At 47.7% G+C, this 25,090-nt stretch overlaps 1 protein-coding gene and 1 non-coding gene across 4 annotated transcripts in view; one reads left to right on the top strand and one right to left on the bottom strand.

Annotated features, from left to right (window-relative positions):
• The window catches only part of sipa1l3 (signal-induced proliferation-associated 1 like 3), a 55,924-nt gene extending 32,500 nt beyond the window's left edge, over positions 1-23,424 (bottom strand). For all 3 annotated transcript variants that reach the window (XM_076141115.1, XM_076141130.1, XM_076141123.1), the window contains exon 1: positions 23,270-23,424. The gene's annotated coding sequence lies outside the window, so the exon portion shown is untranslated. The remainder of the gene's footprint in view (positions 1-23,269) is intronic.
• A 1,081-nt stretch (positions 23,425-24,505) lies between these two features.
• On the top strand, positions 24,506-24,579 carry trnat-agu (transfer RNA threonine (anticodon AGU)). The gene has a single exon. It is a non-coding gene; the product is annotated as a tRNA-Thr (tRNA).
• Positions 24,580-25,090: the final 511 nt, after the last annotated feature.

Raw genomic sequence — 25,090 nt, 5'->3', positions numbered from 1 at the left:
AGAACGAGGATGATGGTGATAATGATGTTTATCTAAACAGAGTTTCTATGACTCCAATTTGTTATACTTAACCGATTGCTGTAAAACATTTACTGGATCTTCGGGCTGTCACTATCGACTAATCTACTGATTACTTGGATTATTGATAGAAGTTATAGATTAATCCATATTTGTATACAGACATACGGAAGACAGACATTAATGAGGCCAAGCTTAACCTCTGAACTATGCTGTTGGCTGCAGGGTGGCCCCTATCGCCCATGGATGTGTGGTGATGAGATTGGTGTGTGTGCGTGTGTGTGTGTAACGGGTCCTTAGGGTGATTTGGACCGTCACAGCTGTAGCAGCTCCCACAGAGGAGCCTCAGGGGAGAACAGCTAACGACTGCTGCATCACAGGGATTAACCCAGGGAGGCACGCAGGGACCCCTCACACACACACATATGCACACACACAAACACACGTTTTGGTTCAAATATTTTGTTAATATTCATCACTACGTTGCTAAATGATTCCATATATAAATCATTTATTAGCCATTTCTCGTGGCTATAATCCGATGAGGTTTCTGACCATAAATTGAATGCGTGACAGCGAACCCACTTGAGCGGTTGTTGTGCTTCGTCACTGCGTTTTATGGCTACACTACATCAACATAATCACGTCTGAAGCGCTATTAATGCTACAGTATTTCACACACACTCCGGCAGACGGCTAACGGGGCTGCCAAACTGTGACAGCTGCTTTTTAATTAAAGTTGTATTCTGTCATTTGGACGATTCTCCGCTCATCAGATTGGTAGAAATGAGCCTGAACGACCACGATCCCATATGGTTTTGCTTTGTTTGGAGCGATTACATGTTTAACACACTTTGCACATTAGTGACATGCGAAGTCAAACTCCACAGCAACACGATACAAGTGGAACAGATTTATAAGCTAGAAATATGTGCTCTGCTACTCAACACTCATGGCAACAACATGAACAATCATTTTAACATCGAATTACTCTGATTTCAAATATGCGTGATGTTGCCTGTGTGCTTGTAAAGAGACAGTTTTAGTTTGTGAGCATCAATTCACTCAATGCGACAGAAAGACTGACGATGTTGGAGCGGAGGCTGTAAATGTAACGTTTCTACATGTGGCAGTTTGACCTCTGACCTTCTTAACACCCGTACTCATTGTTCTCTCAGTGATGAATCGTTTTATTGCTCCACAGCGGACATATTTACTTAGGGAATTATCACGCTTTGTGCAAAAACATCTGCTCTTGATAACGCAAATGTGCAATTCGACCGGCTCGTAACGGTGAATTGATGTTTGCTCACCTGTCAGGACCACGAGAGCCGTTCAAGCGTAGCAAATACATCTGCCCCGCTTCACGCCGTCTGGCACAGCCGTGATTAGCTGCCACTTCTGCCGCGCTGCTCAGGAGCAGCCATAGAACGCAGAGAGAGAGAGAGGGAGAGAGAGAGAGAGAGGCGTGGCAGCAACGGCAGATTAGCAATTTGCGACGCCGCTTCCGAGGCTCTCAGCGCTAAGTAAGGGGACTTGGCGGAGGAGCGGGGAGACGTTTTCTCAAATTAAACAGCGATGACTCAATTCATAAAGCTGCACGCTTGTTATTTGATTGCGTGCCGAGTTCAGAGCGCTTCCAGAAATCGGCCCAGTTCATTATGATTGGAGGGTTGGTAATGATTGGCTATTACCATAATCAAACACAAATCACACACACGCACATAGAGAAGAACACAAGTGGCCAGAGGTCTGCTTAACGTTCTCTCCTTTCAGTACCAGATAAGAATATCCTGGTCTCTTCTTCAGCCAGGGTCAAGGGTCAGCTGGGTGTCTCTGTCTATATTACCTTGGAGGTGTGAGGTGGCCAAGTTATGCGTTCAGACACAGAGACCCACACACATTAACATGCCGACTGGACCGTCAAGATAGTTTTTTAACTTCACACCTCTAATGCACCGCTTTTTGGCAACTGTAGACCAAACAGCACCAAACATACAGGAGGAACTGCACTGGTCTCAACATCTATTATCGTCTACAGGAGCCCAGAAGAATCATGAAGTGGAAAATGTGTGTGAATGAAGCAGGTCTGCTGCTGGCTGATTCAGCTGTTGCATTCTGGGTCGAGGCCATTGTCGTCTGGATTTCGCATGTAAAGAGGATCTAAAGAGGATCATAGTGAAAAATGGCTCTTGAACTTTACTCAAAGTTATCATAGCTTCTTTAAACCAAAGATTGTGTCTGACTTTTTTGACTCTGAAGTAAAGTTTAAGCCCATTTTTAGACTATTTTCACACGTAACTGTAAGGTTTACAACTCAATTTAGAGACTTTCAATCGCAGCATTCTCTGTTTGATTCGCCGCAGTAGCACTGGGTGTTTCCGTGTGCGTGCGCCTGTGCTTCTGTTTGTTTGATGTCCTTCCTGTAACCGTATCACTGCGGTGACAGGCTAATGAGGCTAAATGATGATGAGGTTTCAGGAAGAGAAAGCCTCCAGTAAGGAGAGGACAGGATGTGAACGGCAGCTGGTAAAGACTCAGCGGTTTCCTACTGAAGACAGAGTGTTTTTGAAGAGACAGCAGCGGGAAGACTGGCCTCAGCATCCCTAACACAAGAGTCTATCCAGGAACGCTACAAGGGACCAAAGCCACAACAACTCCTCCTGCATCTCCTCTCACGTTTCGCATGCTCACTGGTCTCCTAGACAACAGAAGGTACTTTTCCTGACCCGAGTGTGTGAAAGTTGCCGTGGACAAACCTGTCCAATGTTCAGCAGAACCCCAATTAGACTCCCAGCTGAGCAACTCACTTAAGAGTGTGTGTCCCAGCTCCCGGTGACCAGATAAGTGAAGGTCGAGCCTCAATCAAAAGTCCACTTCTCTTTGCACTATACCAGAGCTGATTATTTAATCTCTGCGCCAAGCAAAAAGGGGATTTAAGGCTGAGTGCCACATAATTATTTCAGTCAGCAACTGAAATCAGAAGCAGGGGTGGTGGTGGGGGCGAACCAATGTCAAACTAACTCTTTAAAATGGCTGGTCAGCTAAGACATCCGATACCGCAGAGCGTCTCACACTTTGTACTGAAAATGACGCATATTAATCTCATTTCTATAGCTGCATGAGAGCCGTTTGCCCGGTGGAGTCTCACAGATGTTCCTGGAACCAGAACCCCTCCCCCCAGAAGTGTCCGGTGGAAAATAGGTTGCCACCGCCGTCTTATGAAGAACACTGCAGCCTGAACTTCCATAAAACGGCAGAATAGAGTAGAACGACATCCGAGCCGATTGTAGCACTGCTGACAAATGAGACGGAACGATGTTGTCCTCTTTTCTCCAACTGACAACAGCAAAAGGGCAAAAGGCAAACAGAATCAAGGTGTGTGTGTGTGTGTACAGTGAGTCAAACAAAGAGGGCCTCTGACACAGATCCAGCCAGTCTCTCTCTCTCTCTCTCTCTCTTCACTGTTTTCTGCTTGAATGGTGCCATTGACAGCAGAGGCAGTTGGCGTCTTTATTCTATGAGGAGTCTGTGAGCTCCCAAAGGACTAAATGAGCTCTAACGCACAAATTCGACTGTTGTGGATCATCTCCCCGCTCGGCCTCTGTCTCCCGACACATTACATTCTTACACGACCAGGCTCAAGCCGAGAGTTTGCGGCCGAGCTAATAAAAATGCCACAACGCTTGAATGCCGAGGTCGTAAATAACAATCTGACTTACGAGGAGTTATGGTTGGAGCGACGGCGCTGCAGATGCCTCCACCCCCGGCAGGCGTGTGGCTTTATGGCCCGCGTAGGGCGAGAGTGGAGGGGCTGAGAGAGAGCAGTCAGAGATCAGATTAGAGCGGCCACTGGGTCCTCTGATGCCTGTGATGGACTCCCCTGGGGGCGGGGGGTGTACGTCCACGGTAAATGTACTGTAACCGGATTTGTATCGCGCCTGGTGTCTGGGGCCGAGACAGAGCGTGGGAATGGGCCGGGCTGCGGTACGACGACACGGATGCGACACCACAACACCACTGAATCCGAGAGGAAAGCTCATTAAAGTGAGTGCCGCTCCGTGGGACGAAGGTCGGGAGGAGAGGTGGGGGGGGGGGGGTTTATGTTTAATAGCACAACCTGCTGCTGACCGCCTGAGTTCATAAATCAAGGGAGTGAAGCATGCTGGTGTGGATCACACAATCACAGGATCAGGATTCGGCTCACGCCCTCGCGGGTTCAAAGTGCAGCTTTGAACCGGAGCCAAAGCTGAACCTCAGCCAAGCACACCGCGGCGTCAAAGACAAAGTGGGATGGGACGGAAAGTGCAGCAATAAGCATTAGTGCTGACAGCCAATCTATTGGTCAATTAGCTGATTAACAGGTGATTAATCGACAGAAGAATGAATTCATAATGATCATTGGATTATTCGTTTGGGGTTTTAGATTGACAAAATAAACACGGAGATGAGTGTGAGACAGACAGGGTGGGGACGTTTGAGACGAAGACACGGCCCTCAGAGGTGAAACACCAGGAGCCTACCATGTCCACCACTTGACTTTCAAAGGGTGTGAGTGGAAAGAATCGTGCCCATCTGTAAGTAAAGCGAACAACTCTTGTGACGCGGCCAAATCCTGTTTTAAAATAATTTTTTCGCTGTCCTCACTCGACCGCTCTCTCTCTCTCTCTTCTATTTTTAATCGCGTCATCGCTGCAGGTTTCTGTAGCCTCTGAACAACCCCGTGATGGCTCGCCACCCGACCAGCGCCCCCTGCCTGCCTGTGCTGACGCGCTCCTGACCCCGGCCCCTTCGCTCCACCACGGGGACTCTGTGGAGAGAGAGAGAGGGCGGAGAGGCAACTGCGCACACACACACACACAAACATGGCAGCGAAGGAAAATTAAAAACACAGCCTCCACTCCCCTCTCCTCTCCCTCCTGCTGTGCACCGCCAACTACTGTTGCCTCCTGAAAGCCTGTAGAAGAAACGCGATTCTAACATTCAATCCCAGAATCCAACAAATGAATCCAACAAAGATTAAAATTAGAGGAGGGTCAGATATGTAAGGCCAGCACCATTTCTTTATGCACCGATCCAGAAGATACGCCGTTGCCTGTATTACTTCCATCTTAGTGCAGAGTTCCAGGTTCCATAAAAAACACAAACACAAAATATAGCCAAAAAGGCTCCAATTCATAGTTACCATTTCCAGGAAAGTCACTATAACTGGCAAAAACGCAGGGAACACTTTGAGACTCACTTTAAGAAGATTGATGGTCTTTTCTGCAAGAACTCAAAGAGAAGAAACGTATTTGCCCAGAACCTGTGTGAGGACCCTACGCTCTCTCTCTCTCTCTCTCTCTCTCTCTCTCTCTCTCTCTCTCTCTCTCTCTCTCTCTCTCTCTCTCTCGCTCGTTCTCCTGCTCCTGTGGTCGGGATCAGTTTGCTTTCGGCAGGAGAGAGCTGACAGCAGAAGGTGGGAGACAGGCAGATGTGGAAATGTTCAACAGCAGAGCGAGGCCAGGAACATGGAAAATACAGGGGGGGCATAGAAGAACCCCCCAAAAATATGATCCTGTTTTCACAGCTACGTTTGAAATCCTCATAGTCTGGAATTTGACTGAATCTAACCGCTGTCCACCTGGAGCAAAAATCATAGAAGAAGAAACACTGAAGTTGTGAATGGCCGTATGGTTGAAGCATTTCGCTTTTAACAAATAACGATTATTCTGACAAATTACAGAGGAAGCTGAAGCAGATTCACACACTGGATGTTCCTGCACAGATCACTTCCTCTTTAACAATGTACATCCTCTAAAAATGTCCCAACTTCCTTCTTCCTGTTTCCAAGTAATCCAAATAATCTATATTTGGCACCAATAATACCAAACTCTACGCCACCGGTTACAGAGTATTAGGTCAAGGGAGGGGCTGTGGCTGAGATCCTTCTGCCAGCGATGGCCGTCATGCTTGTATGAGAGCTAAATACGGTCACCATCAGACACAGATTGGGAAGCCTGTAGGTTTGTGGGATTCGGGAATTTCTTTGAGGCCAACAGTTCGTTTCCAGTGTGGTGGTTGGTTAGACGGACTAATAGGTTCACCAGCGTTTAGCTCCAGTGTTACATATACAATACAGAACCATAGCATTCTCTCCTAGAGCAACACAGTTATTTTCCATACTACTTCCTGCTTTTTAAAGTTCCCAGAGCTCAACATTCCAGTTTACTCGTCAGTTGGGATATATTTGAATATCATTTTGCTAAAGGGAAGGGCCCACACATCTGAGAGGAATCACACCGACCTCCATAGGGTTCACAATGCCATGCTCGCTGCAGCATCCAGTGGTCACTCAGGGAATAAATCTGACAATGTAGTGTGTGTGTATGCGTGTGTATGTGTGTGTATGTGTCATGTTGGTGGACCAGTTTCATGTAAACACGTTCAAACAGCCCAATCCCACAAACCCCAAACAAAGCTGTCGGTTTCTGGAACTCCTGACAAAACAGGAAATACAACTTCATGGCTGCGGCACACACACAGGGAAGCAAAGATGCCTTTGAGCAAAGCAGGCCACCGAGTATCAGTGTGCGGTGACTCAGCGCACACCTCCATCAGTGAGGAATAACAACTTGTTTTTTGGCAGACGTACAGACAACACGTAGGCCTGAATGAGTGCACAGTGCCTACCTGGACACACACACACACACACACAACACACACACACACACACACACACACACACACACTTTTATCCGTTATGATGGAAAACGGATAAAAGCCTCAACACATCAAACCAAACGTAGAGCACAAACAAAGAACAAATAAATGACATTCCACAATGTACACACACTGTCTGTGTTTACGAGCCACCTACATTCCGATTGTCGGTACAGTGATCTAGTTTGATGTGGGAACGTCGAGCAATGTCACTCTTATCAAAGCACCCTTGTCTTTTGGATCCAGTCTGACATCGTCGTGTCAGTCCTGTGACATCACGTGAGAGTGAAGATCATGTCGTTGTTAACCTTCTATAACACGCCGTTACATGTGCTTGCTTGGTTTTTGTGAGGAATGGAGGCACGAGAAAAGACGGCTGGACAACACCGCATCAAAGCAGCACTACGTCATCGTCTTTCCCTTTCCATTGTGTTGTGATTGCATCCATTCAGTCAGAATTGCTGTTCTCAAATACGCACACACACACACACACACACACACACACACACACACACACACACACACACACACACACACACACACACACACACACACACTCTCTGCCCCTATATACACACTGTTCATCAGCAACCTGCTTTCTGATGTGACATCATCATACTGCGCTAAAAGGAGTGAGGTCATTGTCAGGCACAGGTGAAATGAAAGCAGAGCAAACAAAGATGGACTGGATGGCTTGGACGTTGCTGAGCTGTTGAGCTCCTACACCTCACTGACTCAGTGGTACTGACACTCATCATGGCAGACGGGAGGGGGAATCTACATGTGGTAACCAGGTCCCTCGTATTAAAGTGCCCGTCTGTAAACGTCTGTAAACAAAACTATTAATCGCCTTCATTTCAGTTGGATAGAAGCTTTAAGGTGCCGATCAGGTGACCTGTGTGTGAGATGTTGGCTCAGGGCAAATCATACATTCTTTCTGCAGATGATAAGCTAAAGTAACACACATATACACAGATTTGCCAGCTATGTAATGATGTGTGTGCTCCAGCCACACACTAACCACTCAGCCCTGTGGTTTGCTCTGATGCTTTTTATAAACACAAACCTGGAGAACATGAGGAACAGGTCTCGCTCTCTCTCTCTGTGTGTGTGTGTGTCTGTCTTGTTCACTCTATGTGCCAGTGTGCGTCCCTCTCTCCCTCCCTCTCCCTCTTATGTTTCTCTCTCCCTCCTTTTTTCTTTACCTCTTTCCCTCCCCCTCTCACACACACTCCGAGCACCAACCACAGCAGCTGTGAGGGTTTTTAACATTGGAGCCGAGGTCTGGCTCGAACTGAGCGAGACACTTTGTCACTGTGTCGGTCCCCTTGAAGACATTTGGCAGGTTGTTGTCATTTTGTTGTCGTGCCAGCAGCTCTGCGCTCAGAGGCCAATATTGACTGAGGGCTGGCTGGCCACATCACCTTGGACTTTAGTGCGAAACTCTGCGGCTCATGTCTGAAGCCACACACACACCACCGCAGCATCTTAGAAAGAGAACTTCTTTTACTGGTGAAACCCATCAGTTCCACATTTCGCTACAACGGAACCGCAAGTGTGGAACACCAAACTGTGACGCATTGGAATAAGCAGGGAATTTCTGATAAGATGCAATCAGCGCCTCCCTGAACTGACTCATTCTGGATTACAATCTGAGCTGTAAACTTTACTGACCCTGCTAAACTCAAACTGAAGTGACAGGCTGGCTGGCAGTCTCTATTACCGAGCAGGAAGCGCCCATAACGCCACATGTATTCAGACAAACGGAACTACTGACTGTAATTATGAGCCTACAAGTCTATCGTAGAGCCTGAAGGTGGCAAAGGGGGGGTTTGCGGCGGACAAAATTTTGCCAAGCACTAACCCAGACACTCCACAGAGGGGTGAAACTGAAAGCGTGCACGGTTATCCCCTTCTATATAGTTTATGAATGAAGCGTGAACAAAAACACACTGAAGTTCCAGAATTCAAGCATCAGAAGTAGTGAAAAAGTGAGAAAAAACATAAACAGTGCGTTGCTATAGGATGAGTCCAACACAGGAGGGATAAAGATCTTCCACGAGATGCCGATGTGTCTTCATGGCTGCCTGAGCTCATCAGTGGCGAGGCAGAGTGCTTAGCAAAGTCACTCCCCTCCCCCACCTTGGTCACTCTGATCACCTCTCTTTGTTCCTGATCCCCAAGAACTCCCCCATCATCAAACAGATCAAACCCACATCAAGGACCGTCAAGATGTGGTCCGAGGGTGCTGATTCCATTCTCCAACAGCAATTCCGACGAACAGATTGGAATGTGTTCTCCGCTCAGGCCACCACAGACTCCCTGATTAACATTGACATTAACACAAACTCTGTCCTGGATCATATCAACAGGTGTGTGGGCAGAGTGACATCACTTAAAACAATAAAAACTTTCCCCAACCAGAAGCCCTGGATGAACAGAGAGGTTCGCCTTCCAGCTCCACCTCACTCCCTGACGAGCTCAACCACTTCTACGCTCGCTTTGACCGGGAAAACAGGGAGGTGATGTCCAAGGCAGATCTACCTCTCAATGATCTGCCTCTCACACTCTCCACCTCAGAGGTCTGTTCCATCCTGAGCAAGGTGAACGCCCGAAAGGCATCTGGCCCCGATGGAATACCTGGGCGCGTGTTCAAAGCGTGTGCAGAGCAGCTGGCCGAGGTCTTTGCGGACATTTTCAACCTGTCCCTGGCCCAACCAGTTGTTCCCACTACCTTCAAGACCGCCACCATCGTGCCAGTGCCGAAGCACTCCACCGCTACGGCCCTGAATGACTTCCGTCCTGTTGCCCTCACCCCCATCATCGCCAAGTGCTTTGAGAGGCTGGTCCTCTCACACTCAAAGTCCTGTCTGCCTGCTACTTTGGACCCTCACCAGTTTGCCTACTGCCACAATAGGTCAACTGAGGACGCCATCTCCACGGCACTTCACTCCACAATGACTCACTTGGACACCCCGAACTGTTATGCCAGAATGCTGTTCATTGACTTCAGCTCAGCATTCAACACTGTGATACCCTCCAAGTTGATATCCAAGCTCAGCCAGCTTGATATCAACTCATCCCTCTGCAATTGGACTCTGGACTTTCTATCTAACAGACCCCAGTCTGTTAAGATAGACAACCTCTCCTCCTCCACTATCACCCTGAACACCGGCGTGCCACAAGGTTGCATGCTGAGCCCTCTCCTTTACTCCCTATTCACCCATGACTGCGCTCCCATCTATGGTTCCAATTCCATAATTAAGTTCGCAGATGACACCACGGTGATAGGCCTGATCAGAGGTGACGAAGAGACGGCCTACAGGGAGGAAGTACGGCACCTGACCACGTGGTGTGCTGACAACAACCTGGCACTCAACACCAAGAAAACCAAGGAGATCATCGTTGACTTCAGGCGGGCCGGGAGCCATGCACACACCCCCATCTCCATCAACAGAGCTGCAGTGGAGCGTGTGCCCAGCTTCAAGTTCCTTGGCATCCACATCTCCGATGATCTCACCTGGTCCATAAACTCCTCCACCCTGGTTAAAAAGGCGCAACAGCGCCTCTACTTTCTTCGGAGCCTTAAGAAAGCTCACCTTTGTCCCAGGATCCTGGTGAACTTCTACCGCTGTACCATTGAGAGCATTCTCACTAACTGTATTTCAGTATGGTATGGCAACTGCTCCGCATCAGACCGGAAAGCAATCCAGCGGGTGGTGAAAACCTCCCAAAGGATCACCGGTACACAACTGGACAGCATCGAACAGATCTACCGTCGACGCTGTCTGGGCAAAACCAGGAACATTATAAAAGACTCATCCCACCCCAACAATAAACTTTTCACCCTCCTCCCATCCGGCAGGCGTTACAGAAGCCTCCGCTCTCGCACCAGCAGGCTCAGGAAGAGTTTCTTCTACGAGGCGGTGACCCTGCTGAACTCTACTCCATTTCCCCACTCAACTCCATCCTCCCTCTAGCATCATCTTGCACTCCACTGCAATTTGCACAACTTTCTGTTTGCACTGATCATTTCCATTTCACTTCCGTTTTGCACTAAGATTCCTTGCACTATTTATTCACATATTTATTAATTTATATTTATAGTTAGTATATATACTGTAGTATATATAATGTATATAGTTTATTCTGTATATATTCTGTATATATTCTGTATATATAATAGTACACTTTTGCACTTTCTGGTTGGATGCTACTGCATTTCATTGGCTTGTACCTGTACTTGCTCACTGACAATAAAGTTGAATCTAATCTAATCTAATCTTAGCGTTGGGCTACGTGATTCCGCGCCGCACTCTTCCTTAGCGTTCTGCCGCGACAAAGCAGTTCAGACTCGGAACAAAACTTGGGAAACTCAGCACGACCTCCTTCCGGTGACATGAGTCAGAGTCTCATCTGTGTGCTTCTCTTCTTCTTTAGCGCCTATCTGACACTCTCGTAAAAAGCTCAATTTGTTCACCGCCCCCTCCCCCGCTCAGACTCTTCAGACAGCTTCCCCCCCATTCACTGTCGCCTATCAGCCTTTTGTTAATTATAAATCTCACTCCTCCATCCTCTTCTTCTCACACAGGAGGGAACGACTCGGAGCAGACGAGTGTCGGTGAGGGAAGAGGTCAGATAAAGAGGCGACGCAGATGAGAGCGGGGCACAGCGGGGAGAGTTTGTTTTCGGGATGAAATAAGGACTGGGGAAAGCGTGGCTGACCTCGATTCAGTCGGTAGCTTGGGGGCTTGAGGGGGGGTCCAGACGTAAACCTATAGTGACAGGGCTGCTGCTGCTCTGACAACACCCCCACCCCCACCACCACTGATTCAGCCTTCACTTTGTTGCGAGCACACAAGAGGGGAAACTCGATGCCGAGATGTTACTAGAAGAAGAACCCAGACAAACTCATTGAACCACAGGTAGTTCACATGCACAGAGTATGGCTGTGACTGACAGATTAAAGCCAAAGTCCAGCTATTAAACAAAATGTGATCATTTTCAGGGTAAGGTACATCTGCACGAGGGCGCTGGCAAGTTGGAGCACTTTCTCTGTAGGAATGGAAACAGGTGTAAAGACAAAACTCTATGTGAACGTACTGACTGAAAGTATTGAAGATTAAGTTAAGGTAAGGTATGTGTTAGGTGAACGCTCCTGCTGTTGCCCTTGACCGCCGTCTGTCTGGCCTATGGACCTGGTGTTGGTCCTTGGGCAGTGCGCAGTGGTGAGGATGAGATAAATGAAAGCGGATCAATTCACCTGCAGGGGATCAATAATGTATAACTAAACTTAACAGAGCAACATAGCCACTGAACGCATTGGCCGCGGTCGCCTTTACCAGACGACTGCAGCCCCGCGGCGTCCACCCATGCATGTGAGGAAGAGTGGGGCCTGCGTATGAAGAATGCGAGGAACGTGGAGTTATTAGGCTGTTATATTAAGAGAGAGGGAGCCTGGCGTGGCATGGCGAGGGGAGGGCAGGGGGGCGAGTAAGGAGGCTGTACGCTGGGAGAGAGCGAACTCTGCTCTGTGATCGGACCCCTCAGGGGCCAGAGGCTGTCCCAGCGTGGCCTCCACTGATAGGGGGGCCAACAAACACAACCTGCCTGCGCCGTGAGCGCCGGAGGATCAAACATGGAGGAGGCTCACTTGAAATCACAGCAAGGGGGTGGAGGGGCTACTTCATGGGTACGTTTATGACCGGGAAGCTGCCTGACAACTTCAGCAAACTCAACTTACACACAGGCAACATTATGAAGCAGTAAGACTAAGGCCACAGCTGCGAGAGGAAAACTACAGGCTCGGAGGATTAAAAGTACTTAGCTCACCGTTTTGGCAGGAGACTCTTGAGTTGGTAGCACAAAGTGGGTTAAAGCGCGCGCGCACACACACACACACACACACACACACACACAATCACTCTGACCTCCTCTGCTCCCTTTTGCCTCCCCGCTGCTCCCTCCGTCTGCCAAACCCAGCCAGAAAGGAGTGATCTTTCTCCCACGGAGGATTTGGAAACGCGAATCGAGGCAAGCGCAGCGATAATCGAGAGGAGACATGCAACCGGAAAAACGTGACCTTCAACCAATCACCGCGGCGGAAACCAGAGGACATGAGGTGTTTTACAAGGGTCTGCTGCTCTTCCTCCCTCAGTGATGGGAGTGTTTCCCCTCCCCTTCCTTTACATTCTCTTCCCCAGCCAGACGAGTAACAGACGTAGATCAGAGGGCTGTTATTGATTGATGAAGACGCCTCTGCATGCTTATCCTCCTCCGCCTTCACACTCCTATTGCGCAACACGGTGTGCATATTAATCCCATCCATGTATACATCTTACTTGTGGGACAGGTAGGTAATGGGGGAATAGCAAGCGTGTATACGTAGCGTTTCAAAACAAGAGCTCAAATAAAATCACGCAAGCTGTATGTTCACAAGTTATTATGGTATTTTTCAAATCTATGGATATTTAAACATGTCAGACATCAGCTTATTATGCTACTACTAAGATCTGGTGAGCAAAGTAAAACACACACACACACACACACACACACACTTATATATACAAAGGCATACACCCCCGGTTCTCACACAACATCCCCGGCCAGACAATGTGGTAACATGAAGCCGTAGTGAAACTGTAGTATGGAGAATGGTGGGCCTGGCTCTGCTCTCCATGGCCCCGCGCTCCTGAGAGACCGGGCAGTGTTTGCCTGCGGGACTCTGGCAGGGCCAGAGCAAACAGAGGGGCACAGTCGGCCTATTGAGACCGAGCCGAAACCCGGGGCAGCAGAAAGAGCTGCACAAACTGACACTGTGAGAGAGACGAGACAAAGGACGCAGCCAGGAATAAAACACAGCAAGAAGCATGAGAAGGAAAGCTAAGAGGCGGCTACACACTGCAGATTTGTTACAACACAAGAGCGGGTAAAGGCATCACACACACGCACACACAGCAGGCAGGCAGGCAAGCACACACACTTCGGCAAAAATAGAGGCAGATGGTGAGCTCAGGTGTATGGTCACAGTCTATTCAGCAGTACTTATAAAGAAGGGCTTGTCTGGGCTGAAAGAAGACTACAGGAGCAAGGTGTGGTTCTTTTAGACTCACAGCAGCATTGTGTGTGTGTGTGTGTGTGTGCGTGTGTTAGATTAGCCCATTGAAACAGCCTATTCCACACAGACACAGGATCCAGCTGGAAGTCTGTCAACATGTTGCCTTCAGAATCTAGAGGTTAACCTCAGCGCTCTTTCATACTCCCCCTCCTCTAAACCAGCATATATGGCTCATATGCTTAAGTAGCAGCCAACACACACACACACACACACACACACACACACACACACACACACACACACACACACACACACACACACACACACACACACACACACACACACACACACACACACACACACACACACTGCCCTGCACCTCTGTTAGAGCGCTGCCATAACGACCTGCGTCATCAGTTTGTACCTGGGGTGGGCGTGGCCACATTTAGCAACGTGAATTTGAAGTGGGGCACATAAAGCTGCTCTCTCATTGGCTGTGTGTTTGGAGGGTCGGCCGAGATGGGTCAAAGTTCAACTTTGATCACAGCGACCAGCCACTGAATCCCCACAAGGAGGCCTCAGCTCAGCCCTGCCTCACCCGTTTGCCGGTCGCTGGTTTGCCCCGATTTCATTACGACTCATTGCCTTTATGGCACTAAAGTCTCTCCGTGCCTGTGAACGCACTGGGAGGTAGTTTATGTGCGCGTGTTGGTTTTGGGGTCTCGGCGTCAGTCATGCGAGAGAGGCAGACGGGGGCTTTGATAGAGATTTCATCCCCTCAAAACCATCTCAGGCATCTGGACTGACAGCATCTCTCCAACGTGGAATTTGTCCAGAAATAACAGCCAAGTAGAAAGTATGTGAGCTGCAGCCAGACTGTGCTGTGCTCCAGAGGAGCTGCAGGAGCACATCAGCATCACTCAGAGGACTGTGCGGGGACAAACCGGAGCGCACACACACACACACACACGCAAACACACAACTACATTCACACATATCTTCTCTGTCCGTTCATCCATCTCTGCCTGTCTCACTCTCCCTCTCTTTGACACACACTCTCACTCTGACACACACTCTCATTCTTTCTGGTTTTAAGTGTGGCAGGAGTCCAGGGTGTGGCTCCACAGTCAGTCTCTCTCTCTCTCACGCACTCACACACACACGCACCGCTACTTGTTTTCAAAGTGCAGGCGGCCGTGGTGTGGAGTGAAAATGTTTGGCTAATACAAATGAAGTGTGCAGAGAGAAAGAGGGGAAAAGTGCCGAGAATGTGTATGTGTGTGCGTGTGGTGGGGGTGTGGGGGCTCCCTGTGGGGCTGCCTACATTCCTGTAAGATACAGATGTGGGAACCACTGGAAAAACACGGCCCTGTAGTTGATGTTAGTATAGATCCCATATGGACGCCGAACTGAAAACGTCGACCGAATGTGCGCAGGACCTGTAAGTGTACGTGTGTACGTGTGTACGCATGTGCCTGCTATCTGTGACGTCTCATCGGGCTTAAGGCCGTGAGTGCACGCGTGTTTTTGCACCTTTGGGTGACAAAAAGGGTGGAGCGAGGGGCGCAGGGTCGGCTGTGATCTCCAGCAGAGAAACAACATGTCTTCTGTCTTTGTGTCCTCTCGAGTGGACTTAACAAGAAACGAGAGGAGGACTGGACCGACCAGCGAAAATGCAACAGTCTGCTCACTTCTTCCCGATTTACTTACTCTCACCCAAACACACACAACCTCGCTCTCTCTCCAGGGACACTATCACGTTCACACACTTGTATCGCTGCTCCCTTTCCCACTGTTTGTTCACGCTTTTTTTGTGTTGGCCGTCCTCGCTCCTCAGGTAAAGCCTCGCCCGACCGTTATCTACGCAGGGCGCGGTCAAACGGGTCACGGAGGAAAAGAGAGAGAGAGGAAGAGAGAAGGGAGGACAAGTCAAGGACAGAGAAAAGTAGAGGTGAAAGAGGAGAAGGAAGCTCACAGACTGCTCTCTCTCTCTCTCATCTGCCTCCCCTCCTCTTCCTCCTCCCCCATCAGATGGCTTCTCCCTGTCTGGGTCATCGCTCGTCCCTCTCCTCCCTCTCCTCCTCTCCCACGGTGATAACAAACTCTGCTGACAAACTGCTCCGCTCCTACTGGACACTCAACAGGTCTGTCACTGCTACACACTAACTACAGGAGCGAACCAAGACGGAGAGACAATAACAACACACAGAGACAACAACAATAACTGGGCAGCATGGAGTTGTTATGTTGCTACAAGCACAAAACTACTATTCACAATCAGAGTACTCCTTCTTGTGGACAAAGCATTTTCATCTACAATGTTTCTAGAAGTATGTAGAAGTAATCAACATGGTGTGACTTCGCTTAGGCGCATTAGAACAGTCCAGCCCTTATGTGGACACAAGCACACGTACAACACATACATGCATACAGTCTGATGTACACACACATCTCCACATGGTCTCTCCCTCTTTCCCTCTGCTCTTCACAGCTCAGATCTCAGGCTGCAGACTCACTGTGCACTCATTGTTTTAATGCTAATTCACTTTAGCGTGCGGTCATTCCATGAATGCCTCTCGGCCCCTTTTTTATGGTTCTGTATCAAAACACACATTTCTCTCCCCCCCCCCCATTCCAAAACCATTTGATAGCTGGATGAAAGACGTTTTCCACGCAAGTTCAGAGGGTCCACTCGGCGCAGATAAAGGTCGCTGCATGCTAATGTGTTTGTGCTGTTGTGTGGGCAGATAGCGTGCTAATTCTGCTCTGTGGGTGAAACGCAAGGTGACTTATGTGGAACACGCTCAACAGTTTTGAAGCCTTTTCAATCTTTCTGACTATATAATGTGGTGTTTGGTTTCTATACACTGAGGCCTGTGCAGTAATTCAATAATGTTGAATCATTAATGAGCATTTCCTGTTAGCATTTTGTCATCAAACCGCCGCGTGCCTGTTAGCCGTTCCTTCTTCTCCTTTGTGCTTCACGCAGCACTTCAGCCAGTCTGAACAAGCAAAGAGCCGGAGTGTGGAAACGGGATCATGATCTGGACAAAGCTCCTTATTATCCATTTATCATCCATGACCATTTATCTATCATCAAGCTGGGAGGCAGTGGCTCAGTGGGTAGTGCTTCCACTTGGGAACCGGAGGGTCGCCGGCTCGAGCCCCTGCCTAGGTGCCCCTGAGCAAGGCCGAACTCTCAATTGCTCCCCCCTCTGCAAAGGGTGGTAATGTAATGTAAGTCGCTTTGGATAAAAGCGTCTGCCAAATGATTGTAATGTAATGTAATCTTACTCAGAACAACCAGGAACCCAGCAGCTGTGATGTCATAAATCTTCTGCTTCAGGAAAAACCTAATTAGAACAAAGCGACTTAAACAGTGGCCTCGAGTTCAATGTCAGTTTGCTGGTGGCCAAGGGTAAATCTTTACAACATTTGTCCAGCATAAAGCAATTGACATTTCTGAGCAAGATTCACTTGTTTCATGAGAAAGTAGTTGGATAGTGACTTTGTATCAAAGCAGCAACATTTGACTCATAATGCACATTCACATTCACACACACAGAGCCAAAAATATCTTCAAATCTCAGAAAAACTTGAAGGCGCTTGGGAAGCAAAAACATCCTGACTGACGGAGGAAGATCTATCTACACGTTTCCTGGTGGCGGTTTGTCTGGCTTGATGGAGCGAATCCTAAGCTATCCTGGCGATGAAGAAACCGTGTCAGCCAGAGTGAAAGAAAGAAAGAGAGAAAGAGAGAAAGAGACAGAGGTCAGCACAGTCTGATGTTGCGTTCACAGGAATGTTTTATTCACGTCCTGTTCCTGATCCCTCAGCTCTTCTCTCTTTTTCTCTCTCTCCCCTGATACCTTTTGTCTGATTCACACAAACACTCATCACTGCCGCCGCGCACTGCAGCCTCCGCATCACTTCCTGTCCCACGGCTTGACCTCCCCAGCGGGAGAGCCACAGCGAGTGAGGAGGCTGGCGATCGCCTCCGAGTGAGCTGCGTCCGGGGGCGGGGACACGCGCGCACAACGCCTGAGATGAGAAGATGTCTCACTGTTCGCACTCAGTGGGCTGGATGGTTCTACCAACTGAATGATTCACTCTGCTGACCGAGATGAAGGGCTTTCACACTTCCTGGCTTACATTCCAGTCAGTTTTATCACATTTTGAAAGGAACAATCACCAAACCTCAGCTGTCTGCAAAGATTATGAAGTGGGTGGAATCGCGGAGAGAATTTCACCGACTCACTCCTCGCCATTTCTTCCCGCGGCTCCTCAGTCCACATCACAGTCCTCCACATCTCCTCCCACCCAAGAACACGAAACAAGCGCCACCCCTTTGGTAAATAGTGTTTTTTGTTGGTACTCAATTTACAGATTATTATCAAGATAAGAATCTAACCGAGGCAAAAGCCACAAAAGTTACGTACCATAGCTTTAAGGTGCTTAAAGTGAACGTATGGCGAGTGAACAGGTGTGTGACGGCAGAGCTGGAGTGTGAACAGGGCTCGAGAGGTTAATTTACTCCTCTTCACTCCATAAAAGCAGATGGAGGCCGGATCAGCTGCTTCCGATCCCTTCATGCAGGATTTCCTCATTTTCCAGAACATTTTCCCCTGTTGGTTTATGACAGAGCTCTTTGTGCAAGGACACACACACACACACACACACACACACACACACACACACACACACACACACACACACACACACACACACACACACACACACACACACACACACACACACACACACACACACACACACACACACACACCACCTGTCAGCCGCGGCTCTGTGTGTCAAGTGTCAGTTAGGGACGTTAAGCAGGTGTAACAACATGGTGGCTACGCCCGTCATGCTCTTCTCCTTACAGCAACAAACTGGGCTCCGTGGGCCAATGGAGCGCAGATGAAATGGGAGGGAAAGGAAGACGTTACAGGCGGAGGGCGGCGCCCGCCTCGCTCAGCCGCGTGTCAATTCATATTAACGGAAGTGTGTCTGGATGCCTCGGAAGTCTTGAGAGGAAATCCCGTTTCCCTTGAGATCAGCGTGTGTCGACGGTTCTCTGGCGGCATTGGAACATCATTTAACATCGGCGGTTCCCCAGTTAAAGAAGCCCAAAGGCTATAAACAAACAATCCCAACAGAGAGGGGGGAGGGAGCAACAGATAACAGCTCACTATGCTACAGATCCTATAGCCCGCACAGCCCTTATAGCAAACACAACCCCTTTCGTGCTGTGGCCTTGGGTTCTGTGTTTGTTGTAAGGAAAAATAGTTGTAGAAGAAGAAGAAAAGATTAGGGTACAGACGTGTAAGAGAACAGCAAACTAAAAAAGTGACCTTCACCCCAAAAACCAAGTACATTTGGTGAAGAGTGCAGAGTATCAGGGGTCACACTCGCTCTAATGGATACTGGGAATCTCTGGGTTGACTTCCCTTTGAAACGGCTAAATGGCGGCTCCGTATAGGCCGGTGTAAATCACTCTGGCCAGGCTGTCAAAACGCTTTGTAGCCCATTTATGCGTCGCCTATAACCCTGACGAATGTTTTGTGTTAAATCCAATAACCCTGTTAGAGTGTTTCGTGGGAGGATGGGAGTGGTGGGACATTCCCTCTCTCTCTCTCCCTCCCTTGCCACCAGCGCTGACCAAGGGGAGGATGCGGGCCGACCAGAGGCAAGAAAAGGCCTCCTCAACATCTGTGTTTATCCTGGAGCTGAAGCCAACGGGTTATATTTACCCCAGTCAAACAGACCCGAGCACAGACCAGTCCAGAGAGAGTCGTGTAGCCTGGGACCTCGGCCGGAAAGAAGCAGACCCCATCCCCTCACGCCAATCATCAGCCTAACGCCGGCACATTCTCTGTGCTTATTTGCTGCGATTCTCCTCTGATTCATCCTCGCCCCCGAGAAGAAGACACAGATTGGTAAACAACACCTGGAGGGAATCTGACCTCTTAAGGAGTGAGAAGATAAAAAAAAAGAGCTGGATAGATCAACTGCCTACCTAGTGAATGCTTTACGGCCGCACAGACAGCTATAAAGCAGGAACACATCTCACGAAGCGCGCCGAGCTGCTCTTTCTGTAAATCTATGACCTCTTGACGCTGCCATGCACGCTGACTTATGGACGCGTCCCTGAAGGGGAGCGAATACATCAGAAAGAGCAGGGACAGAGGCTGCAATACTGCAGGTAGACTGCAGCAAACACTGCATATGGACCAACACACATGCATGCAGTGATTCAAAATAAAACATCTAATGTGCTGTAGAGAATAAGCCACCTGATAAATGACTACAGCTAATTTTAACTACGCTACGATTAAGGCAGTTAACTGATTTTTTCTTCAAATGTTGTGTAAACACCATAATGGACATAAATCAAAATAACAGTAATCTGAGCAATGTACGTAGATTCTGTGAGTGTAAATCTATTAAATCAGGCATGTAAACACTGTAACCAGATTACGACGCCTCTGTGTGCATTTCCTCAATCAAATTAATGCTATGACAGAGCCAATGGAGTCGCACGTAGGACACGTGGCCAAGCAGGATGAACCGCTGGTCTCTGTGCCAGTGGTTAACCCCATGCGCCACAACATGTTAATAACTAATAATAAGGACGCTTCTGAGGTTAGAGCAAAGTATTCTGAGGTGTCATAGCAGTGTAAAGAGTAAAGAGCTTTGGCCGGATCAGGTGCCAAACTAACACTTAGCTGCCTTAAAAGCAACAGAAGGGACAGAAGATCGCCCAAAAGACCATGACTGCCATGTTCCTCGAGCTCCTACGCCAAGACAAAACAACTGGGAGAAATCAACAACCGGTGAGTCACCTCCGTGGAGATAGGGCACAGTGATTCATCGCAACGTTTATGGACGGAATAACTCAGGTGGCCCAAAGTGAGCTCCCTTTGAAGAACGGGACCCTTTGTTCCTGCAGCTGTTTGCAATGAAACACCGGCGTATCTGAGTAAGTAGCAGAAAACTTACACAGAGATCAGAGACGGTAAGTGAATCTTATCTGGTGCCCAGTGGAGCCAAAACTATGAGCTGGACGATGGAGGTACTTCTCCAGCATGTGGGTCCGCAGATATGAAACATGAGCACAAACAACCACCACAAACACACTCCTGTAAATATCACGGAGGAGCTTTACGGTCACACACAAAGACCTACACTAACTGGCTTAGTGCACTTGTTGACGAAGGTTCTCCAGCCTGAATTAATGCAATAACCTCGCAGTAGCCACTTTATTAGACACGCCTGTACAAGAAGATTAATCACAAACTAAAATCAAATGTATGTCGATATTTATTGATTCGTCCCCAAGACGTACAGAGACTCTGGTGCCTTTTCGATACTGCTCATCACTCAGGCATTAAATAGACTGAGTTTAAGAGCAATTACACGATAAAGAGGATAAAGGAACTGCTGTTAAGAGCAAACACTTTGTGTCAATGACAACCTTAAGGTTTAAGTCTCTTCGTCTGGTGCCCTTGGCTCGGATGCAAACACAACGGTGATGATGGGCAGAATGATAATACGCTTCACTGTAGAATAACTTTGGCAAAGCTGAGCGAAGACATAAAGGGTAACACTTTCACAGGCACTACAGATGGAAATGTGTTTCCTCCAGTCTCACCACCTGCTCTACTACAGGTTGACCTCATCTCTCAGAAGTCATAGACGCTCGTTTCCTATAAATCCATTAAAAACAGCTTGCAAGGACACGCTGCTGCATTGACTCATTGTAGTACAACATGCTGAGCTACACATGTAGGAAACAACAACCGAGCAAAATCAATGTGTGGCGTTTATGCGTCATCACACATGGTAAACGTTGGAGATGACGACCAAGGTTATGCGAGTGTGTCACACACAAACTGTAAAGATTATATGCGTAAATGTCAGTCAGCAGGTGTGGAATGGAGAAGAGCATAAGTGAGGATATACAGCAGATATCAAACATTGAGAGGGGAAATCTGATCATAATAATATACGAATAAGACCTAAAGAGGGAGGAAATGAAAACCAAATATCTCCAGAATGCAACAACTAGAGGTTTATCACTTTAACCAGACATGTTTTTTTAAGAATCTCTTGCAAACAAGGTGAAAAGGTGCAGACTCCACACAGGAGGGGCCTCTGCCAGCACGGGGTTTGAACCCAGCAACACTTCCACTTGAACAACAATACTAAGGGACACAGATGAATGTATCTTCTATGTGCAGTAATATGCCACTTATAAACTGCTGGCTGCATTCCATTTTCCCCTCAAACAAAGGGAAGAGAAGCAGGGATTCCACCATTTGCATTAAACGGATACATGTATGGCGATAGTGATGATAGATAGATATGTGCAGAGCGGTGCTGTCACAGACGGGACAGCGGGCAGGTATGACCTCTTTCTCTCCTAAAATAACAGCAGGATCTCTAGGTTAAGACGCCGCACGTCACACTCATCGTCATCATAACATCATACTCTACATTTTCCACGTATAATCATTCTATTAGTTCCGGCAGAGTAACCGACGGGCAGGAGTGTGTGTGTGCAGCGCTGCCACGCTCTGCTGCTCATGCACGACAGATCCGTCATACTGATCCTCGACGTGTCATTTCCTGAGGCTGGGGGGGGGACGACACGGAGGCTACACGGGGGAGGAGGGGATCACAGTGAAGAGGAGGCATCATCATCACCTCTGCGAGCAGCGTGCACACCGGACCACACACACACATCTACAGTGCACTAGCAGCAGATCCTGCGACACGTTTTCACCGCTGAACAGTAGTATGAAGTATGAATGAAATGACACTGTTGGTCGTTACTCACAATGAAAACATGCTGTACTACAGAACATAGAGATACATTAAGCAGCATTTCCTCCAGTTTGCTGCGAGTGTTATACAAAAACCCCACAAGCAGTCAGAACATGTACGAATCTCCAGCCGGGACAACTTCTCCGCAGAGCAACTACTCGTAATTCAAAGCTCGTTCTGGCTAACGAGCCCGACTAGCCCCGCTCCCAAACAAAGCCCCCATTGTCTGGATCTTGTAGTTTTACGCTTTTCTCTCGGCCCACCAAAACTGAGATTAACTCAGGTACGAAAAACTACAAATCCGAAGTCTGCGGGGAACATGGCGCATGCGCGGTGTAGCCTTGGTGATCAGGAAGGCTGAGGGTAATTAGTATTTAACGTAATGTGTACGAGTAAAGAGACCCGCGGTGGGCTATCCTGAGCCCGGAGAGCGAGCGGAGGCGGAACACCGAGCACGGAACCGGAGAAAAGGCTTTCCAGGCGGCTCTCCGGCGGCATGCGGAGCCGTAGTAGCGAGCTGCTGCCCGCATTGAGTGAAGTTGCTCGGCGGCTGCTCTCCGTATTTGCCTCGCTAGTTGACTCGTCACTTTTCGGCGCTGTTGAATAGCCCGCACGGTTCAACTCAAACTGTTCACGGAGGAGCACAAAGAGAGCGGTTCTTACCTAAATATGTTCCGGTGCGTCCAGTCGGTTCCTGCTCCGTGAACGTAATTCACCGGACATGGTGGAAACACTCGCTGGCCGACGGTTGACTGCCTGTTCACCGAGCGAGACACTGCCAAAAAAAATGCTCAACCGAAACCACGGCGAAGCTGCGCCCGCATGCCCACTGCGCATGCGCGGCTCCGCTTGGTGCAGCCTACTGATAGTAACACACATGAGCCAAGTGACGATACAAGCAGAAACTAACACAAAACTGCAAAGAAACGAATGATAACAAACAAGTACAATCTGCCCGCTCTCTGAAACATTACCAAAGAATTCATCAACCCTTTATTGATATGTGATGGGATATCAGAGTATGTTCATCTACCCGTGTGTGTTCCTATTTGTGTTGTTTTTACTTGTTGTCTACTCTGTGCGTTTTATTACTCATCACAATTTTAAGATACTGGCCAAGTGTAAATAAACATTCTGTTGTATTTTTATTATTCTTCTAAAATACAGTACATTACAGTAAATCAATTACATCAATAAAACTAATTTGAACAATTTTCCACATCACTCTTCTAGTTTCTTATTACTTTCCAGTTGGCGTTCTGTAATAAAAAGTTTGTTTCAGAAAGGTTTAATAATGCACGACTCACACATTAGTGAATAGCACAACCTGGTGGCGCCTCAGTGTAATCAAGCTACCAGAAAGTTAATATGACAATTGTTGTACAATATCCTCTCGGTATTTTTTGCTCAGAAGTTAAATAAATACGTGAAAAAACATGACTCAATCATGTCCATCGTACATAGCACACATTTAATGAGTATCAGCTTTTCGGAGATATTTTTCTTACCACTGTTGCTCTTTGTAATCCTGGGAAATGTAGCCCACGCGTGTTAGGGGCTTAAAAATAATTCATGATTTAAAATGTGCACCACTGTCTCTGTCTCTACACTGTTAGAAACTATGCTGTACTAATACTTCATGAATATAAAAAGAAACAAAGAACAAACAATTATTAACTATTAAAACGACCCTTATAACGTGTGAGTTATTTGATCTGTTAAACTTTATTCCATTTCATTAGATAATTAGCCGGTCTTCCTAGACCCATTCTTACTTTTTTCACATTTAGAGGTTAAATAATTCAAATCAATGAAATGGTCCCACCTTAGCATTCTACAGACACTTCGTCTAGCTCTTCTTTGTGGTTTCAGAAACCTTTCCCGCTCCGTATCGCCAGCGGCGCTGTGGCTTAGTTGGTTAAAGCGCCTGTCTAGTAAACAGGAGATCCTGAGTTCGAATCTCAGCAGTGCCTTTTGAAATGCTATGGTGCGTTGGCTATTTATTCCACACGTCTAATTGCCCCAGTATCCGCCAATATTAGCAGACGCATATAAATTCATAATGCACCTTCCGTTTCCCAAAGTCACTGTCACTGTAACTACTTATATGCAATATGAGAAAGATCTTTTCAACAGTCAGGATGAGAACATATAAATTGTAATTAAATCCCTCCAATATTCATGGGCAGGAGGCATGTCTGAGTTTGCTCTTTCCATGCTGGGCTAATAATTTGTTAGTCGACCTTCTACAGTACTAATAATAATAGGATTGAAACCCTGAAAATGAATATCACCCTGATGATAGAGTAAATTCTCAGCGTTTCCCTTCTCAGACAACAGGGGGCAGTATAGTTCAATAATTAATGTTACATCGTTAGATTGTATGGATAATTATTGGATTGGATTGGAAGTACTTAACAATTATGTGTATTGAAACACAAATGGATGTTTTCTGTAGTCATGATTTCATTCTTGTTTTGACAG

Source organism: Genypterus blacodes, unplaced genomic scaffold, assembly GCF_046128005.1.
Source record: "Genypterus blacodes isolate CSIRO-AG114 ecotype Tasmania unplaced genomic scaffold, CSIRO-AGI_Gbla_v1 ptg000003l_1, whole genome shotgun sequence".
Classification (NCBI taxonomy): domain Eukaryota; kingdom Metazoa; phylum Chordata; class Actinopteri; order Ophidiiformes; family Ophidiidae; genus Genypterus; species Genypterus blacodes.
Note: the sequence above shows the minus strand (reverse complement) of the source record. Positions and strands in the feature narration are given on the sequence as shown.